The sequence below is a fragment of the Phyllostomus hastatus genome, unplaced genomic scaffold, assembly GCF_019186645.2.
Source record: "Phyllostomus hastatus isolate PE091 unplaced genomic scaffold, TTU_PhHast_1.1 phas_contig_137, whole genome shotgun sequence".
NCBI lineage: Eukaryota > Metazoa > Chordata > Mammalia > Chiroptera > Phyllostomidae > Phyllostomus > Phyllostomus hastatus.
In genome coordinates this window covers 2,151,755-2,165,190 of record NW_025333583.1, presented here as the reverse complement: position 1 = coordinate 2,165,190, position 13,436 = coordinate 2,151,755, and positions in this window count along the sequence as shown.

Here is a 13,436-nt window from a genome sequence, read left to right as displayed (position 1 = left end):
ATCCCCCACCTGGGCTTCCTGCTGCCTGTGGCTCCAGGATCCGGGGCCCTAGTTTGGGGTTTGCTTTCCCGGCTTCCACCTTCTGGGCAGAAGGAAACTCTGTGTCTCTTCCTCAGGCCCCACCCCTCCCAGCTCCAGGTAAGAGGCCAATAGCCTGGTGGGACCTTATGCAAATGGGCCAGTCTCCATCTGGGCCCACAGCTGACAGATGAGGGGGCTTGGAGTTCGAGTCTCATATCCTGTTCCTGTGACATCATTGTGATTCGCTTGAGGTTTGAAACCTTGACCTTGGCCAGCCGGGCCATCATCGCTGACTTGGACTGCCCTGTTCTCTTTATCATTGCTACCTATGGTCCTGTTACCTGGGGCCTGCCACAGACTTATCACAGGATCATTAAGCACTTTTTAAATATGCAATGACTAATGACTTCTTATCATTGTGAACCTAATATATGATGTAGTCATGACAAATTATAAGGTGTAGTATTTCCAGACTTCCTGTTTCCTTAACAAGAAGGTTGTATAGGGTGTCCCTCCAGGGGCCTGGACTTCCTGGGCACCCACGGGGTAATCAGCACACCCTCCTTCAGATCCGCGCTCAGGCCGCCGTCGTCAGTCTTGATGGGGGGCTCTCGCACACAGAAACTGGAAGTTCGCTGGGACCCACTCACTGAGCCCCGCCCCCCGTGGGAGCTCCCCTCTTCCTGACGAATACCACCCATGGTGCCCTTCGACAGTGGCGCTCTGTACATTTCACAGCCAGACCCCTGAAGATGTGCCGCTGCCCCAGGTCCTTCGGCGTCATGGGTTTCAGCCTCCTGGGAAGGCAGGTGTGGTTACAAAGAACTAAACATACGTTTTGGTTTCAGTGCTGAGATTGGGGTACTATGGAGGAGAAACTCAGAGCAGAGGGGTGTTACCCTAGTTTGTGGGTCTGGCGAGGCACCCCCAGAGAGAAAATGGCCGAGGGCTGAAGTCTGACCCAGAGCTGGCCCTGAACGTAGGGCGACAGGGGCAATCCAGGTGAAGGCAAGAGCGGGTTTGGAGGCTCAGGTGGGAAGGCTCTGGAATGAAAGAAACTGAAATAAAGGGAGAGTGTGTGGGCTGTGGAGAAAGGATGGGGAGAAGACTTATAATGAGACTGCAGGGTGGGAAGGAGCAGGTCTTTCCCAACAGTGCAGGGTCTGTTGGAATCCCGGACCTTCTTCTGCAAGCGGCGGTCTGCTCTCAGCAGGGCGATGAGGGTGCCACTCGTTGCTGTGGGGACGGCAGGTTGGAAAAGGATAAAGACAAGGGTGGAGAGACAGCAAAGACGCTGTTGTCACAGGCAGACAGGGGAGAGGGATCAGATTCCCATGTGGCAATGGCGGGGGTAGAAAGAAGTCGATGGGTTTAGCATATTTTCAGAAGGGGAGCCACAGGTGGGTGAGGGAGGGGCGTGGCCAAGAACTGCTGCAGGTGCTGACAGCCAGGTGTGGGAGAGCAGTGTTGTGGCTAGGGTTGCCTGGGGTGAGGGCAGGATTGAGAACGTCTGGGCCGGTTCTGTAGAATGGGAAATACCTGTGCATTGTCTGCAACCTCAGAGACGTCAGGCCCGCTGTGGAAAGCATGGCCTGAGGTTCAGAAAAGGACCCAAGAGGAGGAGCCCCCACGGGAGCCACAGAAGGAGAGGAAAACCAGGGGTGTGTGCCATGTGGGCCAAGGAAAGAGAACATTTCAGGGGAGAGTGAACAGCTCTGAGAAGGCAGATCATGCTAAGAGCTGGGGGATGAGGAGGACGGAACCCGGTGTACTGAGTTTAGCAACATGGACCCTGGGCAAGAGCCGTTTGGACGGTGTGAGGGGCTGGAGAAAGAGGGTCAGTAGTGGCCTGTTGTATTTGGGCTTCTTTTGGTCTCTCCACCCGACAAAAGCCCCTCTAAGGCCTGAGTAAAGGGAAAATGTCCTCGAGAATCACTTTGAAATGCTGATCGCTTATCCACTTGGGCATCTGATACCTCAGAAGCTGCCCAGGAGATGATGGCCGAGTTGTTCTGCGTGTAATCTCTTTTACAGCACTACACCGTGCACCAGAGAGCCCTGCCCTTTACTCTGAGCCCCAGTGGACTCCAGCGTCAGAAAAAAAGTCCACAGTGTCCTGTAGCTCGGAGCAGAGCGCACGGCTGTGCTAGTGACACAGAAGTGAGGGCTGTGGCCTTTCAGGGCCCTCGGAACAAAGTCCGGTTGTTCCTGCTACTGGGCCCAGTGTCCTTTGCTCGGCAAGACTGGGGTTAGGAAAATAGAGAAGAAAGAGGCCTCTTTCCGCAGAGATGACAAAGACAGAAGGTGTGCTTGAGGGGACATCAGGAATGGCATGCTACCCCAAGTGTCTCCCTACCTCCGATCGCTAAGGGCGTGTCTACCTTTGCCAGCGGAGCTTCCTGTCTCTGGGACCAGGGGTTGTGCCCCATTAAAACCGTGTGCAGCTCAGGGGACCAGGGATGGGGAAGGCATGGAGGTCAGCATGGAGGGGCCTGGTGCCGACCAAGTGGGAGTCTGACAAGGGGGAGAGGAAAACCCAAGCCTGACTTGCTTCTTAAATTTGCTGAGTCGTGACCAACACGGGGTATTAAAGCCACAGTCTGGCCCTGGCTGGTGTGGCTCCGTGGACTGCGTGCTGGCCTGTGAACCGGAAAGGTCACTGGGTCGATTCTCTGTCAGGGCACACGCCCGGGTTGCGGGCCAGGCCCCCAGTTGGGGCGTGCAAGAGGCAACTGACTGATGTGTCTCTCATACATCAGTGTACCTCTCCCTCTCTTTCTTCCTCCCTGCCCCTCTGTCTAAATCAATCAATAGAATCTTTAAGAAAAACAGGCACAGTCGAGCATTCAGGCTCCTCTGCAGAGCAGGTATTTCGCTGGGGCTGCCGCGTGAGGGCGTCCGTCTGCGCAGTGCACGGCGTCAGCGGCCTAGCTGACATCACAGCCAGGGCCCCCGCCGCAGTTTTCCAACGGTGAGGTGCCCCCCCCGTATGAAGGGCGGGGCGGTGGAACATGTTTCTGCACGGTAAAAAGGCACACACGGTAAAGTGTGTCTTTTTCATTCTTCATTTGTGATGTGTTACCCAGGGCAACATGTAATAGAGTGTCTGGATGATTTTTATAACGTCGATGGGCAAAGTGTCCTTTATTCTAGTCTGTTTATTTAAAAAGCCAATAGAAAAGAGGCTGGGGCCGGCCCTGTCACCCAGGCCACACCTGGGCCCGTCAATAAGAGGATTTCAGGCTCAGGTGCTTGCTGGGCTGTGCCAGAAACACACCTTGCAGCTGCTTAAAGGGGTGGAGGGCGGAGCAGTGGCTGGGGTTAGAGATCTGAGGTCCTTCTCTCTGCGGGAGAAGGGGTGTGGGCAGGATGGGCAGTCCCAGGTGGGCCTCAGGGTGCAAACCCAGCAGACAGGTGTGTTTGTAGCTTCACATGGCTTGCGTGTGTGTGTGTGTGTGTATGTGTGTGTGTGTGTGTGGTATGAGTGGACAACACACAGAAAAGGATATGAGAAGAGATTCAAAGAGCAATACATTGAATATGAAAATGCTGCTGGTACATCTTCATGCTTCTTTTTCGTGGTCTCCGTTTCAGTTTATGGAAAATGCCCATTTCCATTAGAAGGCAGAGAATTTTCTGTGAGCTGTTTGTTGAATTTGGGTTTTATCGTGCCTGATTTGTTTTTGATTTTTGAAACTCTGGATTGATTAGCTAGTACCATCTTCGCAACGTTCTGGACTATCTGGGACACTGAGCAAATTAGCTTGTTGGTTCTCCTTTCCCTTGAGGGAAAGACAGAGGTCTTTCTGCCTAGGAGCTGTGAACGGCTTCATTCTGCTGGGCTTTCGCCCATGTTGAAAACTGTGTTGTCAAGTGGAGAGCAGACACAAGAGGGCGCTGTGTGCTCAGCCGCCAGCCTGGACCAGGAAAAGCCATCGAACCTTCTCCACAAATTTTCAGCTTAACTCCCAGACCTAACAGGGATGAATAAAACGTTTCAGAGGGGCGAGATTGGCCGGAAACCCAGTCAAAGAGGCTGATGTAACGTCAGCATGGGGCGGCAGCCCGTCAAGAGCGGGGGAATTTTTATTTGTAGGTTCAAAACTGTGAAGCAAACTGTATAGCAACCTACACTAATGATGACTGTAGCCAGGACTTGTTGCCTGTTAGGACACTGAGACTGACTTCAGGACTGCAGAGAATCAGCAGCTGCCTTGAAAAACTCTATTCTGAGAAAGCCCTTCATTCCCTGGAGGAAAACTTGCTGAGCACTGGCTGTGGGCCAGGGGTGAGTCTGGGGCTCCAACAGCCCTCCCGAAGTTCACATACTCATGGGGGGCAGGATGAGTTAACAAGGACACAAATGAATGACCTCGGGTACCTATTTCCATCTACTCCTTTCTTTTCTCTCTCAGCCAAACCCAAGCAGCACCACTCACATCGTCTCTTCTTACTGTGAAAGACGACGCAGCTCACACAGTGGATTCCAGACGTGGCTGCAGGCCACCTTGTCACAAGACCACCCGCTTCCAGTGGATCCGACTGTTCCGTGAGGGGGTGACGGAAGGATGGGACAGCAGTATTCAGCTTTGCCATAGAGGTGGTCTCTGCATGGCCCGATGGGCCCCCAGTGATTTGGGGGTTCACTCAACAAACCAACCAAGGCATGCCCCCTCTGCCTGGGACCTCCCCTCATCTCTTTCGCCAGAAGGAAGTCCAGACTCCCCTACCTCCCGTGGCCCTTTTGTGGGAGACCAAGGCTACCTCAGATCCCTGCCCAGGCCAACCACGTGGAATCTCATGGCCAGCTGTTTAGTATTCTAGAGCCTCTTTTACTGTTAGCCAATTTAAAAACGGGGATTTGAGGAAATAAGAAACAGGAAGGCGACACCTGTTTTGTTAGCTACTCCCCCTCCACCCCATACACACATGCCACCAGTCCGTGGTGGCCCCTGCGGACCTTCCTCACGACAGACGCTTTTTCTGACTGTGCACGATGCAGTCGCAGAGCCTCTGGGGCCCTGTGATGCCCACCTTGTTCTCCCTTTTAAGTCGGGGCACCATGTTGATGTCCAGGGTGTATCCCTGGTGGCATGCGACACCTTCTGGACGAGGTCAAAAGGCGCAGGAAAAACAGCATCTGGCTGTGACCGAGTACACGAGCTGGCACACTTCTGTCCAGCGGCCCGACAGGAACGCACCCCCCTCAGGCTGGTGTCTTCCAGGTGCGGTGCCAGCCGTCCGGCTGCCGGTGACCCTGTCATTCCTGTCGTGTCGAGCGAGCTCGAGTTTTCTGGCACAGTGACATTCTCGGGTCATTCCCGGGGCATGGGGAAGCATCGTGCGATGGAACACGCACCCCGACAGTACTGTGCTCCTTCCCAAAGTGGGATGTGGGGTCTTGTCAAGAGAAATGGGGGCGGGGGGGACCAAACTCCTCGGTGGGCTGGAGGGGGACAACAACTGCATGCAAAGACGGAAAAGGGACTTCCGTTGAAGGCGCTGGCCACGAGAAGGAAGAAGAACGTGGGGCTCTCCGCTCGGTCTCCGTCTCCGTCTCCGTCTCCGTCTCTGTCTCCGTCCTGGTGGGTTGTCCGAGTCCCAGGAGGCGAGCGTGTCTCCATCCGTCGGCACCCGACTCTTGCCAAGAGTCTTCACTCTACCCACCAGGCATGATGCTCAGCCTCTGTCTCTCCCATCAGGAAAAGTTTAACCCCGTCGTTCTCCTCGGGCTTGGAGAGGATTTCTTACTTTGCAGGAAAAGGGGCGGGAGGAGCGGCTTCATAACCAAAAACAAAATTGACACTAATAATACAACTCTCTCTCTATAATTTTAAGATTACTTCTTTTAGAGTAGGTGATACGTACACATGGCACAAAATTCCAGAAGGTCGAACGTGGATAGAGCAGGAAAGCCCCCACAGGCCCAGGGCCTGCTCCCAGCGCCCGGTTCCTTGGAACGAGGCAGCCACAGGGACGGGGGGCTCACAGCTTCCTAGAGGTGGTCTCTGCACAAATTAGCAGAGATATTCTTTTTTTTTCTTTTTTTTTTAATTTTAAAGATTTTATTTATTTATTTTGTAGAGAGGGAAGGGAGGGAGAAAGAGAGAGAGAGAGAAACATCAATGTGCGGTTGCTGGGGGTCGTGGCCTACAACCCAGGCATGTGCCGTGACTGGGAATGGAACCTGTGACACTTTGGTTCGCAGCCCGCGCTCAATCCACTGAGCTACGCCAGCCAGGTCCGAGCAGAGATATTCTTCATATGTCCTTTTGAGAGTATCTTTTTCTGATGACTAACTTCAGATGACTTTTCAAAGCCATCTGTTACCTGCCCATGAAAATATACTAAATGTGCTAAAATCGTTTGTCCACGAAAGCCCTGATGCTAGACTAACGTAATGGGATTTGTTCTCTTCTTCTTCTTAACTTGCTCTAACAGAAATGGGTCTGAACTTGTTGTAATCAGCCTGGAAACACATCAGGTGTCCTGGAATCTGATACAGCATGTTTCTCGTCCCTGAACACCCAGTTCATCATTTCCTGGTCAATGATTAGTCATTTCCTTTTGAAATGGAGAGGAGGGCAGCGAACTTTGAAAATGAGGAACTAGAGATGATTAACACTAACACGAGGACTTTTGTGGTTGAAACCGAGGAGAAAAGCTAGTTGGGGATCCAAATGGCCATACTGCAAGAGGGGACACTTGGTCACTGGGGACACATTGGGCTGTCCAGGGAATGCAGGGCCTGGGAGGACACACCTGCTAGGCTCCTGAAGCTTAAGGTTGAATGGAACCGCAGCAGCTGGTCAAGGGGCCAGACCTCAGCTGAGCAGGCCCCGCCCAGCCAAACCAAGTGCAGCAGGTCTGAGCAGCTCCACTCATGGGCCATCCCTTAGGCTCAGAAAATCAGTGCTTTTTTTGTCTTCCTTTGCCCCGCCCCGCCTCATACCACCACCGAGGGAAAACCCTCCAGGCCCACGGGTGGGTCGAATTCATCTTTTTATTCTCCTGTAGCATCTAGAAGAATAGCCTGTACAAGGTAGCACCTCCTAAACACTGACTGAAATAAGGAAACAAAAAAAACCCCAAATTTCTTCCACTTTATATACACTTATTTGATTGATCTATCACTTTTGAACTAAAGTTCTTCACTTTGATCTAGACTCAAAGGTACCTGGACACTTCGTGGTTGTTGTTGGGTATCTCTAGATGTCCGATGTCCTCGCTAAGGGATTGGCAGGAATGGATGCATATCAGTCCTCAGATTCCCCTCTCAGAACACTGTAATGGGGGAGATGCTTGTGTGTGTGTGTGTGTGTGTGTGTCTCCTGGGTGTGTTGAAGCTCCAAAACTGTAAGAACTTGTGGCTTGGTGACCAATCCAATGTTTCTTTAAAAAAAATCTCAGCTTCCTAAATCTTCACGTAGTAACACTTTCACTAATTCCTCAACTGCTTCTTGTGGTTCAGCCATTGATCGGACTGAAATGCTTTACATGCAGGTTGACCGTGTTTGGTGTCCCCGGGCAGCCAGATGTGTCTCTCACAGGATAGGAAGGGGCTTCTCTTTGCTGCACGCTCTGTGGCTGGAGAGGGATTCTGGGGATAAGAGGGGAGTCCTTTTGTTTGGGTTTATCAGTGCTACAGAATGTATCTGGATCCTTCATGAGAGATGTGTTTCCTTCCTCCTCACCAGTCCCATTGACCGTACAGGAAAAAGTGCATAGGGCCTACTGGGGAGAATGCAAAGGTGTCTTCTGAGTTTTATTCAAGTCCAGCATTGCAGGGCGATGACTCACCCAGACCATGCCTGCTCTTCAAGGAGAAGAGAAGGCACAATGTGGAAATGCTGCCTCCTTAGATCCCTGGGGCCCAAGGAATCCTTGAGATTTCATTCTACCTGCATCTTGGACTCGTCTGATTTTTGTTCGCAGGCATGCAAAGGCAGGGCAAATCTGCCAACTGCTACCTCAGAGCCACTGAGGGAGGCCTAAGATTTCTTGGGAAATTTCATGGGAGCTTTATATTCACCTATTGTTCTCCAAGCAGAAGTTCCATTACACAGAGGCATCCCTCTGCACCTAATCTAGTTGGCGTATCAGTCACTATGCAATATGGAACCCAAGCCCGAGACCTGACACTGAAGCCCTCGTTGGGTGGAAATATCTATGCCTGTACCAGCCCAAGCCCTCGCATCCCACCTCTCATTTCTGCTGGCCCCGTTCCCCCCAGACAGGGGGGTTGGAGAGGGACATTCTGCCTGGTAACCAGGTAGAGTGGGAATTCTCCTTGCAGGGGAGCTGAAAGAACGACTGGACATTTGTGGATCCTGATTTCCTTCAGGTGTCTACTTCTGCTCACCTCGTTGATCCCCACACCTAAGATGCCCCCACCTCTGCCCCCTCACTATCAACCTCAATGCCCTCCCCTGGCTTTGTCTTTACTGTCTGTCTCCCCTGCACCAGAACGCGAGTCCGGGATTGGTCTGATTCACTTACTCCTAAACCCCGGGTGCCCGAACAGTGCCTGTCCCATTTGCGAGCACACAAAAACTATCTGTGAGGTAGTTTTGTTCATTCTACAGGGAGAATGACAGACCACATCCTTACATCTCTTGGGGTTACTAACCACCGAAGAGGACAGGTGTCAGTCAAACACTCACAGCTTTCTGATTACAAACTGAAAAATGAAGAAGAAATATACAGTGTGCTCAGAGAGCTGGTAAAAGGAGGTTCGAGACTGTGGGCTGGGAAGTAGGTCAGGGGAGATTAGCTCATGGAAATGGTTCTAGAAGAAAACTAAATTTACTCTGGAGATTGTAGCAGTTATAGAAAAACTAATAGTAAATGGCCAGACACACAACACAAAAATCACAGAGACACTGACTGGAGGAAATGTGAAGGAGGTAGCAGGGTTTGTGGGCTGGAGCTATCTATTTGGAAGTCTGCAGCCTAAGGAGGGACAGGACATCCGGAGCCATTATATAGCAAGAGAGGAAGGGAGCCAGCACTGATCAGTCTCACACTCAGTGGCTGGGAAGAGGCGGAGGTGCCAGCAGAGAGACAGGGGAGGGGCGGGCCAGAGAACTAGAAGACGATCCAAGGAGTGTGGCCTTGGTACACAGTCCGGGGAGGAAAGGCTTGCTAGGAAATCACCCGTGTGCAGTTAACTCTGCTGGGCGACAAGAGAGGTGAGGCCATTGGTGAGCTTCGGGCCGGGCCTCTGGGTCAAATCATGTGAGTGAGAGTCAAGTGAGAGCTGGCAGAGGAGTAGGTGGGGAGAAAGGGGTTGGGGACAGTAGAGACCAGCCATCTGCAAACCTGGGTCCACAGGCCACAGCTGGCCTCAGACCTGGGTTGGGGGATTTTCACTGGAACGCAGCCGTACCTGCCCATTTACATATGTCTGTTACGGGCTGAGTTGTGTGCCCCTAAAACTCACATGTTGAAGTCCTAACCCCCCTGACCCTCAGAATGTGAATGCATTTGGAGATAGACCCTTTAAAGGGGTGTCCTTAAAAAAAGAGGAGATTGAGATACAGCCGGAGAGATGACCACATGAGGACACAGCAAGGAGACGGCCATTGGTAAGTCCAGGAGAGAGCCCTCCAAAGAAACCAACCCTGCAATGCCTTGATCTCAGGCTTCTCGCCTCCAAAACTGTGAGAAAATACATTTCTGTTGTTCGAGCGTGTGGTTCTTTATCATGGCAGCCCTCGGGGACTAATCAATATTCTCTGGAGAGTTAGTTCCCTGTTACAACACTTGCAAAGAATTGAGTAATCGGGGCAGGAACCCTACAGTGGGCAGAGCAGATCATACTTACTAGCTGGCTCTTTACAGAAAGCGTGTGCAGATCCTGGCTGTAGACAATGGTGCCCAGGTCACATAGCTCGTGCATTCAGAGCCAGGATTTGAACCCACGTTGGCCCCAGTGAAGTGTACATCCTGCTCCCAGGAGCACGTGGCCCTTTCCCAGCCAGGAGCGCTGCCCTGAAAGGGTGAAGTGGGAGGCGTGGCTCTTTTCTCGTGCTCGGTTCGTGCTCTGTCCTGCGGGCAGCTGCTGTGAGGAAATGCCGAGTCATAAATAATTCTTACATTAATGCCAAGGCAGCGGAAGGAAAATGTCAGTAGGAAATGGTATTTCAAATAAGCACAAATTTCGTAATTCAGCCAATTGTTTAGACTATGAATTTCTTACAGCAATCCTTCCCTAATTTGCGTTACGGTGGAATGTTAAATGTGGGAGAAACTTCATTTGGACATTTGGCCCGGATACGCACATGAGATAAAGATGAAGGTGTTATTCTCCTGCCCAGTAGAATGAGCTAAATGGACCAGAGCAAAGAGAGGAACAATTGGTCCTATTTACCAAAAATGACCCTTGTATCTTTAAATCACCCCATACAATTGCAGTCCTGTGACATTCTCTACTGGAGCTTCTAATTGAAAGGCTCCAGGAAGCTTCTATTCCCACTGAACACAGCGGCTCACTAGTGTGCTGTTCTCCTTTTGGGAATGTACCCCGCCAGTCTGCTCTCACCATCACTACCTCCTTCTGGGCAGTGCCCAGAGAACTGGGGCGGAGGGCGCACAAGCCAGAGCCGCAGGGCCAGGTTGGTGGGTCAAAGAGCGTGGCCAGTCAAGTGCAGAGAGCTGCCCCACCCCACGCCAGGACACTGGGGCCATGAGGAAACAGGTCAGCTGTTCCCAGATCTGCTTTTTCATGAGAAGCCGGAAATCCAGATTTGATCTAAAATTTCCTAATTTCTCAATCTTGGCAATGAATTAAAATGAAAAAGAAAAAACCTATGCCAAACATTTGCTTTTCGTCTGTGGGTTAGATCCAGCCATGGGCCCCCCCACCCTGCCGGCATATGACTTCTTACCCTGGGTCAGCCTGTACAGCAAAGTGGAAGAACCAAATTGGTCAGAATGTACTTGCACTCATCATTATGGATTTCCAAACCTCCCGTGAATGTGTGTGGTCTGCTCACATGGGTGTTTGTGGCTATCTCCGACCCACCCAGTCTCACGCCCAGTTTCTCTCTTCCCTTTATTTCTGGATCCTGAAATTCCTGGGGTTCTCTAAGCCAGTGCTTTCGAAAATGTCAGCTCCTGAACTACATGTTCCCAAGAAGGAGTCACGCTGAGCTAGGCCAGCAGAAAGGGTGGGCCTCCCTTTCTCTGTCACCCTGGCAATGTTCTCTAACCCCGGAGTGAGGCCTCCTGACTCAGTGTCTGCCTCTCTTCCCTTAGGAGTTGCCGGGGGACAGAACGGGGGTGCTGAAAACACGAGCTTCGCCATCTCCGTCTTCATTTTCCTTCAACTCTTTCAGCCACTACATGTCTCTGGGGAACTCCTGAACTCTCCATTAGTGTTTTCTCATTTGCTCGCTTATTCATGCTGTCAATCAACATTCATTAAGCAAAGGAGGTCTGCCAGGCACCCTGTTGGGGGCTGGGACCGCCAAGATAATAATATATCAGACTTGGGGGTTCCCGCCGTTGAAAGGCCAGTGGTGCCGTGGGTCCCGGGGGGATGCAGAACCGAGGCTTGGCCGCGTCTGGTGCCAAAACTCCCATGGACAGTGCACAACCCTTCTCCCTCTCCACCCCTCCCAGGCACGGTGAGAGTGTGGCTGCGGAGAGTGGCGGTGGGCAGCGGGCACTAGACTGAAAGGGAGGCTGTGGGGTCCCTTAGGAGAAAAAATCGTGGTGGATGCCCTTCAACCAAGCAATGGTTTCAGTCAAGGCCTTATTTTGTTTTATTTTTTTTCTTAATAGACTTAATTTTTAGGGCAGTTTTATATTCACAGCGAAACTGAAGGGCAGGTACAGAGACTGCCCACATGCCCCTGTCCCTGCATACACGCCGCCGGCCCCCATGATCAAAGCCCCACATTGGAGGGGCACGCTCGTACAACCGATGAACCTACATTATCACCCCGAGTCCGTAATGTTCGTTAGGGTTCGCTCGTGGTGCTGCACATTCCACAGGTTTTGACGAGCATATTGTATCCACCATGAGAGGGCCATACGGAGTAGTTTCACAGCCCCCCAAAATCGTCTGTGCTCTGCCCATTGGCATTATTTTTAAAAAACTTTGAAATACTTAACAACGGGCTCTGTAAAATGCCGGTACCCCAAGTGAAGGGTGATTTGCTCAGTCTGAGAAGTGAGCAGGTTGACATCCCGTCAGAGGTCAGGGAGATGTTCCGAATCCTGCTGGAGGAACGTGGAAGAGCTTCCCCCGGAGTTGGTCGGGATTACTGGACAGCGTTAGTCAGTTAACCTCGACGAAACACCAGCAGGGAATTGGGCCATCAAGGACTCTCTCCTCCCCTCCCGCCCCTCCCCCCAGCTTTGCTGCTTTCAAAGCATTCAGGTGCCTTAGAGCTCAATGCCTCGACACTACCATTTCTTTTCAAGAAAGATTATCTTAGTTTTTAATTCAATTTGACAGTCCTGTGTTTTTTTTTCTTTGCAACGAAGAACGGCTATATTTGCTAAGCAGATTTACCAGGAAAAGAAGGCCTCGTCTGTTCAAACTCCACTGGGTTTGTATTTTAGGAAACCCCGATGGAGAAGAGTGTCCTTAAAGAAACAGTTGGAAAACTGCTTTCATATGAAACGGTTCGTTTCACATGCAACTGCAGAGAATTCACTGTCTATAAATGCACCAACCTGTATCTTATTTTATCACAATAAATGTCTGCAGAGCCACGGCTTGAATGGGCTTCCATAAGTAGGACAGGTAAAGGCTTGACTGCAGCCTGCTCCGTTGGTGACTATGACTCAGAAACCAAGTAGGTCTGGAATCTGGAGCCACTTGTCCTTGAGTCCACACCGGGCCCAGCCTGAAAAATGGAGGTGTGTCAAGGCCCTGCGGAGGAAAGGGCCTTTTGTGAAACTCAAAGAATAGTCTAGTTTGTCACATTGAGTGCAGTCATCTCTGGGTTGGGCCCAGCTGATACAGCAGAACCCACAAGAGGGGAAATCGTTTCCTGGTGGGAGGAGCGAGATGAGACCACTGACCAGGACATCGCAAGCCCAGTCACTGGCCTGGAGATGGGGGCAATGTTGGATCTGCACACCAGAGACAGTCCACGGTAGCTGAGACACTTCTACAGAGGGAATGCAGACAAGAATGAGGCCCTGTAGTGGTGTGGGTGGGAAGGGGAAACTGAGGTAGTGAAATGCTGTATCAATGACTCTGACCTCATTCGTGCCTGGGGAGTCCCGCGGCTACCTTCTCTCAGCTCCAAGCCCACCCCAGGGCACTCCGCTTTGTGAACCTGGGGCTGCGGCCTGGCAAAGCACATCGTTGCTTTGCAGCTGGCCCCCTGGAAGGCCCTGCCAGCTGCAGGACAGACACTAGGCTGCAAGCCAGGGGCAGGAAGAGAGAGGCCTGG